The sequence below is a fragment of the Cygnus olor genome, chromosome 5, assembly GCF_009769625.2.
Source record: "Cygnus olor isolate bCygOlo1 chromosome 5, bCygOlo1.pri.v2, whole genome shotgun sequence".
Taxonomy (NCBI): Eukaryota; Metazoa; Chordata; class Aves; order Anseriformes; family Anatidae; genus Cygnus; species Cygnus olor.
Window position 1 is genome coordinate 6887633 of NC_049173.1, and position 15908 is coordinate 6903540.

The window sequence follows — 15908 nt, forward strand, 5'->3', positions numbered from 1 at the left end:
CTCTGTGTCACTTTTTTCCTGCCTGGGAGAAGATATTCAGCTCAGCTCCTTTGTGCTGTTTTGATGAGTAATCCTATTATTGGGGAAATCCCTGACGTATAGGTCTGGCTTTTCAGACTGCTCCCTACTGCAGACTCATAACTTCTAAGTGATAGACGACTGCACCGCAGTCTGTAATCCACATTATCAGTGAAACAGCCTCTGTGCTACAGATGTTATCTTACCTTTCCAAATAGTCTCGTGGCAACACTTGCTCACAAGTCTCAGCCTAATGGATCACACTAGCAGCTTAGGCTCTTCTCTCTTTGCAAGTATTTTATGCACCGACATGGGGACATAAGCCAAGCACAGCCTGAAACAGAATCACCAGGCAGTGTGGACCCATTCTGCCATGCCCAAATTGCTGTTACAATCCAGCAAACGCCTTGATCCTGCTCCTGGTGTATTGATTTGGGCAAGTCAAGAAGTGAAACTCCTTCAGAGTGTCTAATGAGGGCTCGTACTGTGGTTTGTGAACCCAGAGGCTAACTCAAGCAGAGGAGGCTTACTGCTGTGGATCATCTCATGATGTTCATGCCTTCCACATCCGTGTGACAGTGGGTGGCATTGACCTGACGGGTTGCCTTGGCCTGCACAGACAACTCTGCTTCATTCCTGCCATGCCATGCCGGCAGAAGGACAGCACTTACATGAGGCATGGGTACTGATACAAACATGAACCATCTGCTTGTGTCTTCTTCACTATTCTTCCACAGGTGGAAGGGGATGGCAACTGATAAAATAAGGCTTTTCCTGAGTAGAGAGATTGGAAGAAGGAACTATGAGGCACTTTTTCCCTTCACTTCTATGTCACTTCTTCATTGAAAGAGGAGGAGGTGCTTCCTCTTCCTCCAGCATGCCCAGGCCCAGCAGGGAGTTACCAAGAGGTCCACCTGAGAACAGGGTCCTTGGGGTTTTGTAGCAGATGAAATGCCCAAAATCACAAATGTGGATCTTCCTGTAGTGATGCAAAGAACACAACATTGTAGAAAGCTGGCTGCTTTCTAGTTCTTGACATACCACAGCATGGGTGTGCTAGAGGTCTTCAAATAAAAGCTTAACCCTACACACACACCCCAGATCTGGCACCAAAGAACAAGCCAATATATTTTCAGTAGTGTTTTTTTTTTTTTTTAATAAATTTAATTATTTTATTTTTGTTTTGTTTTCTACCTCTTGGAAGCCACTAACATGTCTGACTTCAAATGTTCTCCAAAGATGCTCCCTGAAGCAGCCATGTACACACTTCAGCACAAACACTCAATGTTAAACTGTATAATAGAAAGTGTTAGGCGTGCTTAATACCAAGCAGTGTTGTAAATCAGGTCTATAATCTGAGCAGATCTGGTATATAATTATCTCTGGGGATGCTCTGGGTAGCAACTTGCCAGTCCTTAGTGAACTCCCACAGGTCTCCATGGGTTGGGGATTAAGCTTTGTGTGTGAATAATCACCTAATTAATCACCTCAGGCAGGGGATTTAGAGACCTTGAGTCCTTGCTCTTGGAGCAGGTGCCAGGTGTGAACAGGATATGCCAAGGTTTCATTATATAGCTCAGTGCTTTCCAGCCTCTCTCTTTTGGAGGCCAGCTCCAGGTGGGTGTGTTCAGAGTGTGTTTTGTTAGCACCAAGGAATGCAAAACTGATCACCCCAAGTGAGTGCTTTCTGTGTTCTTTGCGCCGCTGTCCTGTGCGGAAAGGGTGGTGGTGCTGGGAGGAATAAATCCTGGTTTCTTGTCACGTGTAAGTTCCTGCAGCAAGCTAACAGGGGTCGGGAGGAGTGCAGAGACAAGGGGGTTCCCTCTTGGGTGATGCAGGAGGGTTTGGAGTTTGCATTTATTACAGAAGCAAGTCCTTGTCAGCCATGAAGGGAGCCCAGACATCCCTGTCTCTTGAGAGTCATAAAACAACAGAGCCTTCCTCTAGGTTAACTTACATGAAACTCTAAGGCAAAGGCTATGGCCCTGCAGCCTTACATGTACCTGAAGCTCTTTCTGACACAAGTTATCTGTATCTGAGAAATACTCTGCTAGACTTGATGTTGCCCTTTCAGTATAAAGTATGGTTGTGAGCTAAATGCGCTTCAGCCCCACTTTTGTGCAATTTCACCTCCCGCACCCTGTGTATTAGGTGCATTAAGGCCAGAAGTAGTTTTTCTTTGGGGTTGTCTGCTGAATGCGAGGTGAGAGATGTCTCCTGGAGTTGAGGCACATCTCCTCAATGGGTTTTCCTCCCTCACTTGTGTGACCAGGGACAAATGCTTGTCACACCCTGATGAGGGCAACACTCAGCAGTGTAACTACAGTCTGTAATTGCTGCTCATGGCAAAGTCAAGACTTAGCATCATTTGGGAAAGACGGTTTCACCTCCTTCACTATAGAAGGCTCTCTGGTGACAATGTCCACACCGAGTACAGCTCAGACTCAGATGTGGCTGCATATGAGTGCTTACAGAAGCCTCTGTTTTCTTGGTGAACAATCTGCGGAGAGCTGTTCTGTCCTCTGTAACTTTGGCTGCTGTCTTATAGTAGGAAAAAAAATAGTGCTGGAATCCCTTAAATACAAGATTTCGAGCAAAGGAACTAAAATGTCTTTGAAACTTTTCAGTAGATAAAATTTAGAAGTGTTTTCTAAAATCACTCCCTGAAAGGGAACCATTGTCTAGTTTCTGCTCGTTCACTCTGCTGCAGCTTGCTAAGTATGCACGCTTAATGCACTTAGAATGATGTAAGAAAGAAAAAAAAAAAAGAAAAATATTCATAATGGAAGCATGTATTTGTTTCAGAGGTACCATTCTCCACAACAAGGCCATGGATTTCATAGACTTTTATTGTATTAGCAATACAATGCTGCAGCATTGGTCCATAGCTATGGACAACAAACCAATTACTGTTCAATTGACTCAAAGCAATTAGTTGGCTTAGGCTATCAGGTAATATGACCAGCTGAAAATGTTAAACAATCAGACCTGTAGAGAGCTGAAACTCACCTTTTCTTTTTGTCTGACCTTTTAGATGACTCATAGGTATCATCCTATCTAATGAATTAGAATAAAGCAACAACTCAGAATCTGGTGAAAACTCCGAAAGTCCTTTGAAGTCTGCGCCCCAGGTAATGATGGTTTGTAAATGATGGCAGGTTGTTTTTGAGATGTACAGACTCATATTCCTCTTTGTATTTTATCTTCCTTTAGTGTGAACTAAGTTGCTAAAACACATTCAGACTGGTCTTCAGACTTTGATGCTTGTTTTCACTATTAAATTCTTGAAAAAAATTAAAAGCAATTATGAACATTTATTGTCAGATCTGAGGTATAAGGAACTAAGTGTTTGATGAAGTGGTAGTGGATTTGGATGTAAATTTGGGATCTTTTGGGGGTTGGCTAAGCAAAAACTTCTTTAATTGAAGCTTTTCCTGTAAATTTTGTACTCTTGTGTTGAGGTCACTAACATTTTAAAGATTTTCTTTAAGCCTTTTTTTTTTGAAGTGCAACTGCATTCTAGTGATTACGTTGCCTGTGTTAGGTAAAAGATGAAAGGATTCCAACTACAACATTACACTTAAGTATCCTGTGCTCTTCCTTGTAGTTTAATGATCTTTTGAAGGCAGAATTATTATAACCAAAGCATTAAAGACCAGTAGGCTTACCTTTAGTAAGCCTTTACTTTTAGTTAGCTGAAGGAGTAGTTGATACATAACTGGTCTGACTTTTCTTTTGGGAGTATTATGCTATTTTTGACCTCATTTGGGATTATTGCTGCTCAGACTAATGCCGTACAGCATCCAAATGATCTTGTTTTTAGCTGAAAGAATTGGAAGGGAAGGGGGCTTAATTCTGCAGACAGTTGCCAACAAAAAATGAATAAAAACTAGAATTTCTACCTGAAGATGATATGCTGATGCATACTTTCTGTTAACCTGCTTCAGTATCCTAAAATAATTGACTGAATGGTGTACTTGTGTTTTGTGATGGAGAAGAGCAAATGTGCTGCTGCTACTACATAAGAGCTGAAAAAATGTGGTTTGAATAGTTAAACTCTGGAGATCCTAAGATGACACAGGTGTTCTTCAGACTTGGTCTGTTGAAAGTCTCTGGGACTTGATTCCATTATGCTGAGAAAAGTCAGAAGATAATTTGATTGGTTTCAAAGGCTGCATGTAATCTGGGTTAGAGCAATGCAGGCCCAGGAGAGGTTGTATTGTTATATAGATGTGATTCCCTCCATACTCTACTAATGGAAATGATGCCCTTAGCCCAACAAATTTTGAACTCAGCTCATCACTTGAGAAGGAGATTATTGCAGCACCCTCAAGGATGTGGCCGCAAGCTGAAAATCCTCTGACCTATAACCTTTGGTTGGAAATGAAGGGGTGGATTTCTATGAATTAAGTCAAAATGTAGAAATAATGTGCATGCTGGGGTTTCTTGAAGGTTGAAATAAAATTGGGTCATGGCAGCTCTTTTGGAATTCAGACTTTTGCCTGTCTTTGAGATGTTGTCTGGAGCATGTACCAGTGACCGTTCTTGAGATAAACAGGAACCTCATTTGGAACTGCCTTTTGTGCAACTCTTTCAACTGTTTTTAAAATTAGCTCAGGTGTCTACCAAAGTGAGAGCGTGTCCAGGTAAAGGAGAGTAGTTAGGATTTTTTTCTGTCTTCTTAACAGATTGAAGGCACTGATGTGCAATGGAAGAGCTTGGGCTAACTGGCTAACTTCCAAGCTAAGGTATTGCTCTGTAGTGTTAGTTAAAAAAAAAAACAAAAGTTTAATAAGCCCTTATCCTACACCTGCACACCAGAATGGATTTAGGGGATGGAGAGGGCAGAAAATGGAATGGAAGAGACCTCGAGGTGTCTCCCCCAAGAACACCCCACTACATCATCAGATGTTATGGGTTACAGCATCACTGTAGCTGGGTCTGGCTGTGGTGTTCTACTGAAGGGAGAAAACATCATTATCCTTGGAAATTCTGACGTGAATGCAGTCTAAGTGTGAAAAAAGGATTTTTCTTGATTCTTACATTATCTTCAGACTTTTTCTGAGTTCAGCACATTTGGGTTCATGCATTCTAAGAAATTTAGCTCTATAGTTGTAAGAAACTGTTGTAATGCTAGGTTAGAAATATTTGGGGAAGACATTAAAATAGTATTCTAGAGGGTTTACGACACACTGTGCCATTATGTGCTGCTGTATGAAAGTTGAATAAGAAATCAGTCGAATGAGCTGCACTATTCACTTACAGCTAGCTAACGTATGAATAATGTGATCACCCAAGACACAAGCTTTGCAAAGGTTTTATAACTATTGTTAGGATATTTTATCTGTATTTGCATGGCTTAAAAGGAGGAAAAAAATTACTAAGGTTGAAGAGTCAACCTTTCAGAGCTAAAGAATTTGGCTCTGGGTCCTGAATTTCTCTTTATTTTTTTGGTGTTTGGATGTTGCTTTCATGTGGTATATAATGGTGAGTTTTCCTTTAGGAGAGACCAAAGAAATAGGTAAAAATCTTTGATTTCACTTTTTCCCTGGGTGAGTCTTCCTATGTTGCAGGGAGCCATTAAACACCTGCACGAACTTGTATCTTCTCGAAGCAGTGCCCGCCTGCCCAGCCACCTCTCCCCTTTCCAGTTATGAGGTGTTTCTCAATGTCTTTCTTTCAGAAGAGCTTTCATAGAGCAGGTGCCAGGACAGCAAGCAGCATGGCTTGTGGGACCCAAACAACAGGTTCTTTGCAGGATGTCCATCGACATTGACTTGTTGACTATGCCTTACCTGCTGTGCTTGTGAATGGCCGCAGTTACTAGATTCTATTTGATGTAACTGCTATTTTGACAGCATCTTTCCAATCCACTGTGCAACAGCATTTAATAGGTAAAAGCATATTCCCTTCCCAGCAGAGAGTACATGATTTTTCTATGGTAGCAGAACTGACTTGGCCCTGTTGCTCGTCAGTTTGTTCCCTTGCTAGCACAGCTGGGGATGGGAGGAAGCTGGGCTCTGGCTGGATCTCTGAACTGAAGAAGACTCTGCACAGTGAATGCTTCAGCCATATTTCACCACAATTGAGGGAATTATGAACTTTGGGATGTGGATAGGGCTGAGCATCCACAAGTAAGTGAAAGGACAGACTTTTCTGTCCATTAATTTTAGAAGAGATGATAGGAGCTACTACTTTGGGTTAAAATTACTTTTTATTGGCTTTGCCAGCAGCCTCTGTTCAGGTGGAATTTGTACAATTCCTTTCCTGTGATCTTCTGCAGGGTTGTCTGGAGTCAGGCAAAAGGGTTTGGCAAGAAGAGTTATGTGGACTGTCTGAAGTCCTCTCCTTCTGCTCTTTGATCTCCAACCTTTAGATAAGGCACTGCATGATACAATGAGCTTAGGCAATGTAGCACTCAGTTAAATGAGTGGAAAGAAGCAGGAGCATGGATCATTGATGTGTAGCTGAGTATGTTACTCAGCCTCTGGACAAAACCGCTGCTGCTTATTCACCTCTGTGATTGATCACTACTGTATTACGTTCTTTTATTTTGTGAGTCACTTACCAGATAGGACAGCCCTTCTCTGTCAACCAAACATTGCACAGAGGTTGCTAATTGAGTGACTCACTGCAGTGTATCATTTTTAATGTCAGCACTTTTTTGCTCATTTATCCAAGTCTCACTTCGGATGGGGTTACTGATGCTGTGGAACACCTAAGCATTTGATTACAGTGAAAGTCTCCTTAAAGTTATAATTGACAAAGCTGGTCTAGTAACCAAACCACAGGAATTTCTAACATGAGAGAGACCCTTCTTTATCCTGAAAGCTATGTTGTTTTCTGTCAGATTGCCTCCTGCTTTGTTGTATCTGTTAAATTATGAAATAACTTGGTGTGTGTTTGTGCTGTGCAGATTGCCGAGCTGGGGAGCCCTGGAAGGCACTGGAGTCAGCCCAGTTCTGCTGTCCAGCAGGTCACTCGCATATCTCATGTCCTGGGGGTTCTGGTGCTCATGTGCACAGAAGTGTGAGAAGGTGGTGCTGAGAAAAGAGGCAGCAAACATATTACCGTGGCTAGGTTGTTGGATGTGGTCCAACTATTGTTTTCTGGGCCTAGAGATTTTTTTTCTTCAGTGGCTGTGATTCTGCTTTATGATCTTATACTTGAAAAGTACTTTATGACCATTATTTGGTGCAACATGGTGTGCAGAGCCTGGGGACTCAGAGACAGGTGGTACATCTATGCTGCAGAGCACAGAGCTAGGCGAGTAAACAGCCGGGGTCCTGGAGGCAGGAAATTGTCTCTTAGGCATTTATTTGTTGCTGCTCATATAATAGTGCTGGTGCACCTACATGTTGTTCTGGAACTAGTCCTGTTCATCTCACATCCTAGAGACTGGGGGTAGTCCCCTTGGTGTCTCAGGGATTTCTCTGCAAACTTAGGAAGTGCTTTTTCTTTCTCCCTACCTCATCCCAGTCTCAGAAGTGTGAATCATTAAAGATGCTCAAGTCTTGAATGCTATGGGGAGAAAAGTCTAGAGCTGTATGGAAATGGATTGTGAGGACACGGAAATAATCTCCTTCACAGCGTCTCTGCTGTCACTGCATCTCTTGGGGATTCCCTTTCCCATCCATGGTTCACTGAGTGTACGCCATCTGCTAGGGGATGTTCTAGGGAAACTCCTGGTACCCAAGGGTGTGCTGTGCTCCTGCAACGTGGTGGGAGTTAGTATTTTCAGTTGCTTTTCTTGGTTGAGAAATCATTGACGGGAAGAACATGCACCAGTTATAAGCAAAACATGCTGAAAAGTAAGGATTGGGAAGGATATCAAGCTGCTTAAATTTATTGCAATGCATATATACATATATATAATATTTTTGGACATGTACTTCATTAGGTCCCTGGATTCCTGGTCAGCAACTCTGAGATAATTGTCTGGTCTTTGCTACCCCCTTTTTAGCATGGCATCAGGCAGTACAACGGAGCAGTTGGAGGCCTTTCTCTGTTGCCTGGCAGCTTGGCTCCTGGGCATGTTGAACTCCCAGAAGAGTTCTGTGCTTGGAGACTGGGTCTGAGTAAAGAGACCTCTCTGATTTTTCGTAAGATGAAGAGACCTTGTATATGTGCTTAAAATGGGAAGTACACAAAGCTCAGACGTGTGCCAGAATTATTTTTAATGAAATTCAGTTAATGCATGTGCAATTCCAGTTAATGCATGTGCAATTAGTTTTATATTGGTGAAATACAGCCATGAGCATGTGTGTGTGCGTTCATGGAAGGTTGGCATTGGTCAAAACTTTGTGGTTTCTGACTACCATGCTTAACTGTAGGCAGCTGAGCTCCAGCCCAGCTCCAGCTGCACGTAGCCTGTATTTCTGAGCACAGGGAATCCAAAGATGTAACAAGACCTTTACATCGAAGTCCTCCAGCACATGTGAGAGTAAATGAAGAAGGTTGTCTCCTAGCACAGTCCAGATGCATTGCAAGCCACAAAATAGTCCTGTCTTTTGAAATTTCCAGCCTGATCTGGAGACTGGTGCCTCTCTGATGTAATGGTAGTGACAGTCACCAGCAGCTGTATGCTTGGATGTCCACTCGCATCAAATGCTACGCCTAGATTGCATTCTGGCAGGAAGTCTTTAACAGCACTGGGATGGGCTGCGAGAAAAAGACTTTAACAGACTTGCAAAACTGTTGCCCTATTCATAACTGCCACATATTCTTAGAATGCCAGGTATTTCTTCTTGTAAGGTACTGTTTTCCTAGTCCTCATGTGTGCCCCTCTACAGATGTGTGGCCTATCTGAATACACTATAGCAGGATTGATTGTTATTGGTGTGTGTGTGTGTTCTATCTTTGTTTTCTATCACAGGGCCTTCAAGGCATCCCTTTGATTTACTAGGTAATCTTTTCGTAAAGGGGAGAGGACAGCTGTGGCCAGAGGACGCTGCTTCATCTCTGTTCAGGTTCACCTGTAGGTTGTCCACAGAGGGTATTTCTTATCATATGTAAGCAGTGTACCTGCTCTATTCTCTACAGACTCAAGTGAGTTATATTCATCTCAGATGATTTCCAGAAGGCTGGTTGTGCTTATCTGGACTTCTGATGTCAGGAAAGGAGAAAACAATGTTAAGCCTTTAAACAGGAGCAAAACAAATTTATGACTCCTCTGAAACTCTGTTCCTTCCCCTCATTTCTTCTTTCTTACAACGATTAAAGTAAATTTGCAGTCTCATTTAAGAAGTTATTACTGGGTTGGGGAAAAGCTGGCAGAATAACATTTCTGAAGCCTTTAAAACAATTCCAGCTTGATGGGAAAATCTCTGAGCCTTCCAGGAATAAATCCTGTGCTAACAAGGATGCTGTATTTTATTTCCTTCTGGTAATATCTATGGGCAAATCAAGAACAGAGCCCCACTGTGCTGTGTGCTGTACAGATTCAAGGTGGTTCAGAAGAGCCCCCCAGGAAAGGAGACAGAGTGAAGGGGTGAGATGAGATAGGCAGAAAGAATATAGGAAACAAGGAGGAAAATGAGTAGCATTGGTAACTCTATAAAGAAAGCTAAAGAAAACCAAAATTAAGTTTGCTTTGCAAGTTCCCACTGTCTGCCTTGTCAATATATTCTGCCTTTGTAAATGTTCTATTAAAAATGATGTATTTCAGATGGTATTAATCCCCTCATCTTCTGTAATTGGAAAGCTTTGAAAGTTTATCAGCTTCTTATGGTCAAAGATCCTTGGACAAGAGGGTTCTCATCTTAGGACAATCATATGCTATTGCTAAATACATATCTATCTTCTTTCATAGCTCTCTTTGTCAATGACTTCTTCCCAAAGAGTACTTCATCCTATCTAACAACAAACTGACATTCAGAGGAGTAAGGCAGTTTGCCTGTGGGATGAGTCAGGTTCTTTCCATTGCCTGGTTCCTAAAAGGTACATCTTTATAATAGGGATGATGGCAGGATGGGCTGTAATTTCTATCAAGGAAGCCTACTTCCCATTTGATGAAAGAGAATCTATCTCAGCATGTATCTGATATTTCATTGCTGAAGGAACCTGTAGCACAAAGCCAAATATAAGAAATAGAAATATTTTAAATGAGGGGAGAGCAAATCTTTTGCTTTCCCTTCCCCCCCCCCCCCTCACCCCCCCCATTAATTAGGGATGTAGAAAAAAAAAGAAAAAATGCTCTATGACTGCTTCCTTGTGTTATTGCCTTGGAAATGCATAGGGCTTGGCTGGCTGGGGTGTGTGTATAAGATGTACTGGTGCAATGACCACAGCTCTTGGGGGCTAAAATTGCTTTGCTCTGACCATTATACCTCACTGCATACCTAAGCATGCAAAAAATCTCCTGGAAGCATACTGCCTGTCATGTCTTATTGCTTAATGATGTAGCCAGAGGCAGATCTGACATTAAGGACATTCTTTCCTCCCAGTTGGTAGCACATCTTTAATCCCATCAGAGCAGATGCATTTAGAAACTGCAAAGGGAGCTTGCTCAAAACTGTCACTTTGTTACCTTAATGAGCCCATTCTTCAATCAAGGTACCAAGGTAGTTTACTCTCTGGGAGCTCGGGTGCCGGCATTAGAATACTGGGTATTTATAGTGCTAGTCTCAGGCTCTTAACAGGATAATAGCTGATGGCACACATCTCTGCTGCTTAAGCTGTGGAAGGGGAGAGGTGGGTAGGATGGAGGGGATCAGCTGAGCTTTGCAATTTATAATGTCTCAAAAAAAAAAAAAAGAACTGAAAAGATGAAACCTCATTAATTCTCTTTCTGGGCAGGACACTGCTTAACAAATCAGGCCAGGCTATGAGGGGGGAAGGAAAAAGGAAAAATTAGTGCAAGCTTAGCACTTGCTCTTGGAACACAGACTGAAGCTCAGCATTGTGCTGACAGCACTAGGATTCACCTGCCTCTGTCAGCACTGCTGCCAGCTCCGTTTGCTTTGCTTGGCTTGGCTCGGCTCGGCTCGGCTTCTCTGGACTGCTCCTTCACGGTAACAGGACTTGGCTGTGCAGAAATGCTGGATGGGTGGCACGTGGTGTTTGAGGAAAATCTCTTCTGTGACAGTACATTTTCTTCTTTCTTCTTTAATCCCCCTATTACTTAGACTTCCCAGTTTCCAGGAATTAGTCATGACCAGATGAACTAGTAATGGGATGTGTGCTTATACTGCATATTGAGCCCAAACTGGAGTTGTGTCAAGGCTTCGTGTGTTTCTGTCAATACTGTCAGGATCTGAAATGGTACAGCAGATCCCCAGACCCAGGACCTGCTACTTACAGATTCTTCTCTCCATGCTGACCTGAGAGCAAATTTTTTTTCAATGTTTCTAAGCCATTGAACATGCACTTGTTCTGGCCCCTGGGTTTCCAGAGTTCCCTCCCAGGGTTGCTCAGGCTGCTTGCACTTGCCAGGAGAGCATGGCCAGCCAGATCTCTGTAACACTTGGCTCTCAGCCTGACTTTCTCAGTCACCCGCTATTGCGCAAGTTGTAAAATGCCTGCTTGTGTACTAAGAAAAGACTGCTGTACATCTTTTTAGATGAAATATTAATGGGTGGCTGAAAATGATCTGTTAGTGTCTGACCACAGCTATGCAAAGAGGAGAGTTAGAGCTTTACCAGTGCTCAGCCTTTCTAACCAGGGAAAACTTTGCCAGTTGCCCTTCCTGCTACCAGCAGCACTTTGAAATCAGAGAGCAGCTGTTAACATGGCTGTTGGTTGGAGAGCAGGCAGCAAGGCTGGCAAAATACCAGCAGTGCTTATTAAGTGATCTTGTGGATATTACTAATCCCTTCTTGTCACAGAACAGACTTGTGCTTTTCTCCTTTGGTATGCTAGTTGCAAATACAATGCGGATGCGAAAGCTTCTTGCCGTTCTTATAATTGTCACTTTTGACCTGGCTAACGTCCCTTTGTGTTACAACAGAAATGGACATCCTGTACCTTTTTGTTGTGCTGGTCGGTGAATGTCCAAAACTGCAGATTCCCATGCAGGCAGAGCTCCTTCTTACATGTTTTGGAGAAAGGACTTGAGGCTCAGAAGTTTGTTCCTCCTCCCCTCAGCTGTCAGCTGATCTACATAATGGAGTCTGAGTGTTCAGCCTTGCATAGCAGGTAGTTTTGGAGGAGCCTGCCCTCATCTCAGCGTAATCATTGCATGGTCACAATGCAAGTAACTTTGGGTGTTTTTGGAGGAAAGGTCACTGGCTCGGTAACAGTTTCCCCCTGGGAGCTCTGACACATTTGTGTGCGAGTGCATGAGGAAAATGTGTTGTGCATGTTCTTGTTTTGTGCGCTTATTGCTTCTTTCATGAAGGTATATGGGCACTTTCAAAAATACACTTCCATAGACCTTCTTTTCTTAAGAAAGGCTTAACACTCCAGAATTGTGTTTGACAAAACATCATAGCAAAATTTTGTTGCTGCAACAGGCTCATGCTTCAGTTGCTCTCCTCTCCCTGGTTTAAGAGAGATTTGCTGTTGCTCATGCTCTTTTCATGAAGGCCCTCAAATATGTGACTCATGGGGAAAAAATATAGCTTAACCTAAACAATATTTTTTTCCTAAATGAAACAAGGCTGTATGGAAGCTTTGAATCACCACTGATATTGCAAATGAACCTTACAATAAACAAATAACCTGTTGATGTTTCTGTGCCAATGAAGGAAGTATTCAGGAGGACGGTGTAAAGTAAGCACCGCCTGTGTTGTTCCTACATTGGAGGAATTACTTTAGAGTCCCAGTGTCCTGAATTTCCTTCCTCAAAGTGTTTATACAAAGGTATCCTGCCCTCTTTGAGTCAGGTGGCGGTGCATCTTCCCCCATACCTTTCTGACAGGGGTAAGAGAAGCATGTAAATGCTGGGGAAATTAAAACACAATTTTCTTTGCCAGATACCTGAACTAACTTTGCTTTCTGTGTTTGGTGGCTCTTGATAAATACAGCACAGAGTGGTTCCTTCTCTGCATCTCAGAGGCAGACACACAAAACCTACAATACACATTCTCTGCAGTGTTTTTTCTCAAGAAGCTCTGGGTAGGAGGTAACGCTGCCTCAAAGAGACTGACCTTTCCATGCACGAATTTGTGTAAGTGGCTGCCTGGACCTGCTTCATCTGGTACCTGCTATTATGTTAGAAAAGATGGGAAACAATTACTCACTGGTTGGCACAGAGGAGGTAGTCCTGAAATTTCTGTAGAAATGGTCTCTGAGTACGCACTCCCCACAGCCTGTGTATTTTGGGGTTTCCAGTGCCAGATGTGTTAAGCAAAAGGTCAGACTAAATCTAGTCCCTAAGAAGTTAATGGTTGTGTCCTGTAAAAGACCATGCATTTCAAGGCCCAGCATGTGAGTTGCCCCTCGCTAATTAGAATCAAGGGAGGAGAAACTATCACATCAAAAGGTTAAGTCCAAGTCTTTATGCATTTATTTACTATTGTTCTGCTAGCTCTTAAACCATTTGCTAGTACTCATCCCAAATTCATGAAGTACTATAAATACTGAGAAAAAATTCATTATTATTTCATAAAGGACAAGAAATGTAGTTGGGGAAATTCAGTTTAGTATTCATGCTTCCAAACAACTGAGGGCTCACTGGGTTCCCATTTAAAGCTTGTCAGATGGTGCCTATGCTTTGAGCCCTGGGTGGGCTATTCCAACTGCAAAATGGAAAAGTTAAACATTTCTAAGTAGTTGTATTCCCATATGTGACACAGACAATCACCCTCTGATGATGTACTTCATAAATTCTCTAAAGACTATGGGGAATGCTCTCTGACTATTACCACCTGCCAAGCTGCATGCTTGATTTTTTTTTTTTTTCTCCCAGACACTCTTTTAGGACTCTTCGTGCTGCCAAATGAAATGGTTTTGGTACAAGTAGGAACTCAACTCTGCCCATTTGCTAATCACAGGAAATGGCTGCTTAAGGTCTTTATCTCCCATGATTAGCAAATAGCTATCAAGGTCATCCTTCTGCCCCAAGACATAAGCAATGCTACTTTTGCCATCCCTGACATGTTGATTCCCTGATGTTGTGCTGAACTCCTTCCACAAGGGGATCCCCAAAACTTCCTCCCCATCCCATCTGTTGCTTTGCTGTTCTGAGTCTTAGAAATGTTAAAGCCACTCCAGTCTGAATTTTCCCCTGCTACAATTTAAACTTACTCCTCCTTGCCCTCGCCATCCTGGATGTGGAGAGAAGGGCTTATTTCCACTCTCCTTTCAGCTGCCCTCATATGTGAAGATGACTTCTCTCTTTTCAAAGCTAAGCTGTTTCTGTGTTTCTTCAGACATTTTCTAGATGTTTGTATCTACACCCCTGGTATCTTCTAGCCTCTCTTCACACAGGTGACATCCTGACTGTATTGTAGTGCTACAGATGGGAAAATGCTGCCTGGGCTTTGTCACTGGCGAATGGTTTGGGAAGCGGCAGTGAGACACAACTCATTCCAATTTCTTTTATAGCTTGAAATGGAGTCTTCTAGACTAAAGAAGTAATTTGTGTTGACTCATGATCTCAAACTCAGTGCTCATTGTGTCCTTAAAAGTTCTGTATCATGGCAATCTCCCATTCAGGTCATAACAAACTTGGGAGGATAAGAAATGTGGTGTAATGACCACACAGACACCAGGGTAAGTTTAGGGATCAATAACTTCAACAACCTTATTGAGAGAAAGTAGGATTAACACAAATTAAGAAAAACTATCAGGCATACTAATCCTATCTTTGATGAACTTTGTAACACATCCCTGGGAGAGGCAGGCACTGAGTGCTGCCCAGCGGGGGGCTCTGGCTGCCCCTCCAGCTCCTGGAGCGCCTGTTTGTGGGTCCTGCATGTGCCAGCGGGACCTTCCCATACGTTGTTTTTTGGTTGAGCTGGAATCCAAACAGCAGAGGAGAATGCTGTGATCATGTTAAGGCAGATGATGAGACGGATGACTGGACCCATTGTGCTGACACCCATCTTGGACCAGTTCCTGTTGAAACACAAGCATAACTTTGGCCCCAAGTTATTGGAGAGTAGGGCCCTTCCCATTGATTGGTGCTTAAATTTTTTACCATGACTTGTGCCCTTTCTTTAACTGAGTTTAAGGTATTATGATTAAAATGTTTTTGAATTGGAGGACCTTCCTCTGTCCATTGATTAAAAAAAAAAATAAAAATAAAATAAGAACATAACAGCATGCTTTAGCTACCCTTTCCTGGTGGGTCATACCCATACTCCCCCTTTTTTGATTTTGAAGCATAGCTTTTAGGGTACCACGGGCCCATTTAATAATTGCTTGACCTATGGGAGAATGGGCTATACCTGTCAGATGTTGAATGCCCCGCTGTTGGAAAAAAAGTGGGTTATGTGGGCCACATATCCTGGGCCATTATCTGTTTTAATTGTTTTGGGGATTCCTAATGTTGCAAAAGCTGACAGAAGATGTTTACAGACATCCTTTGCCTTTTCTCCTGCATGAACAGATGCAAAAATACAAGCGGAAAACGTATCAATTGAAACGTTAACATAAAAAAACAATCCTTTAAGCCTGTTACTATTAATGTCCGTGATGGGGGGAGCATAGTTGGAGATGGCAGTCCTGGTTGAAGCGCTCCCATATCTTCCATGACTTCATTAATTTTTCCTCAAATCATGTAAGTCTCCACTTTCCATTTCTTTTTTCGATTACAAACACTGGTGAGTTTCAGGGGCTAGTCGTGGGAACAATATATCTCGCTTTAAGTTGTTAAGCAACTCAGCCTTTGGGTCCTATGTATTCTATTCCCCCCCCCAGATCAAAGGGAAACAGATTTGTCTCCTTTTCAGGGTCTGTAAGGCCTGGATCAAAAGGATAGTCCAGGTCACCAGGGAGCATAACAG

At 42.6% G+C, this 15908-nt stretch overlaps 1 long non-coding RNA gene across 2 annotated transcripts; it reads left to right on the top strand.

The window, feature by feature from the left end:
• The first annotated feature begins 1435 nt into the window (after positions 1–1435).
• LOC121071418 lies at positions 1436–13352 on the top strand. 2 transcript variants are annotated; one of them, XR_005820582.1, is made up of 3 exons: positions 1436–1782; positions 3053–3149; positions 11966–13352. It is a non-coding gene; the product is annotated as an uncharacterized LOC121071418 (long non-coding RNA). The 2 variants fall into 2 exon arrangements; XR_005820581.1 differs by having other exon boundaries at positions 1436–1694.
• Positions 13353–15908: the final 2556 nt, after the last annotated feature.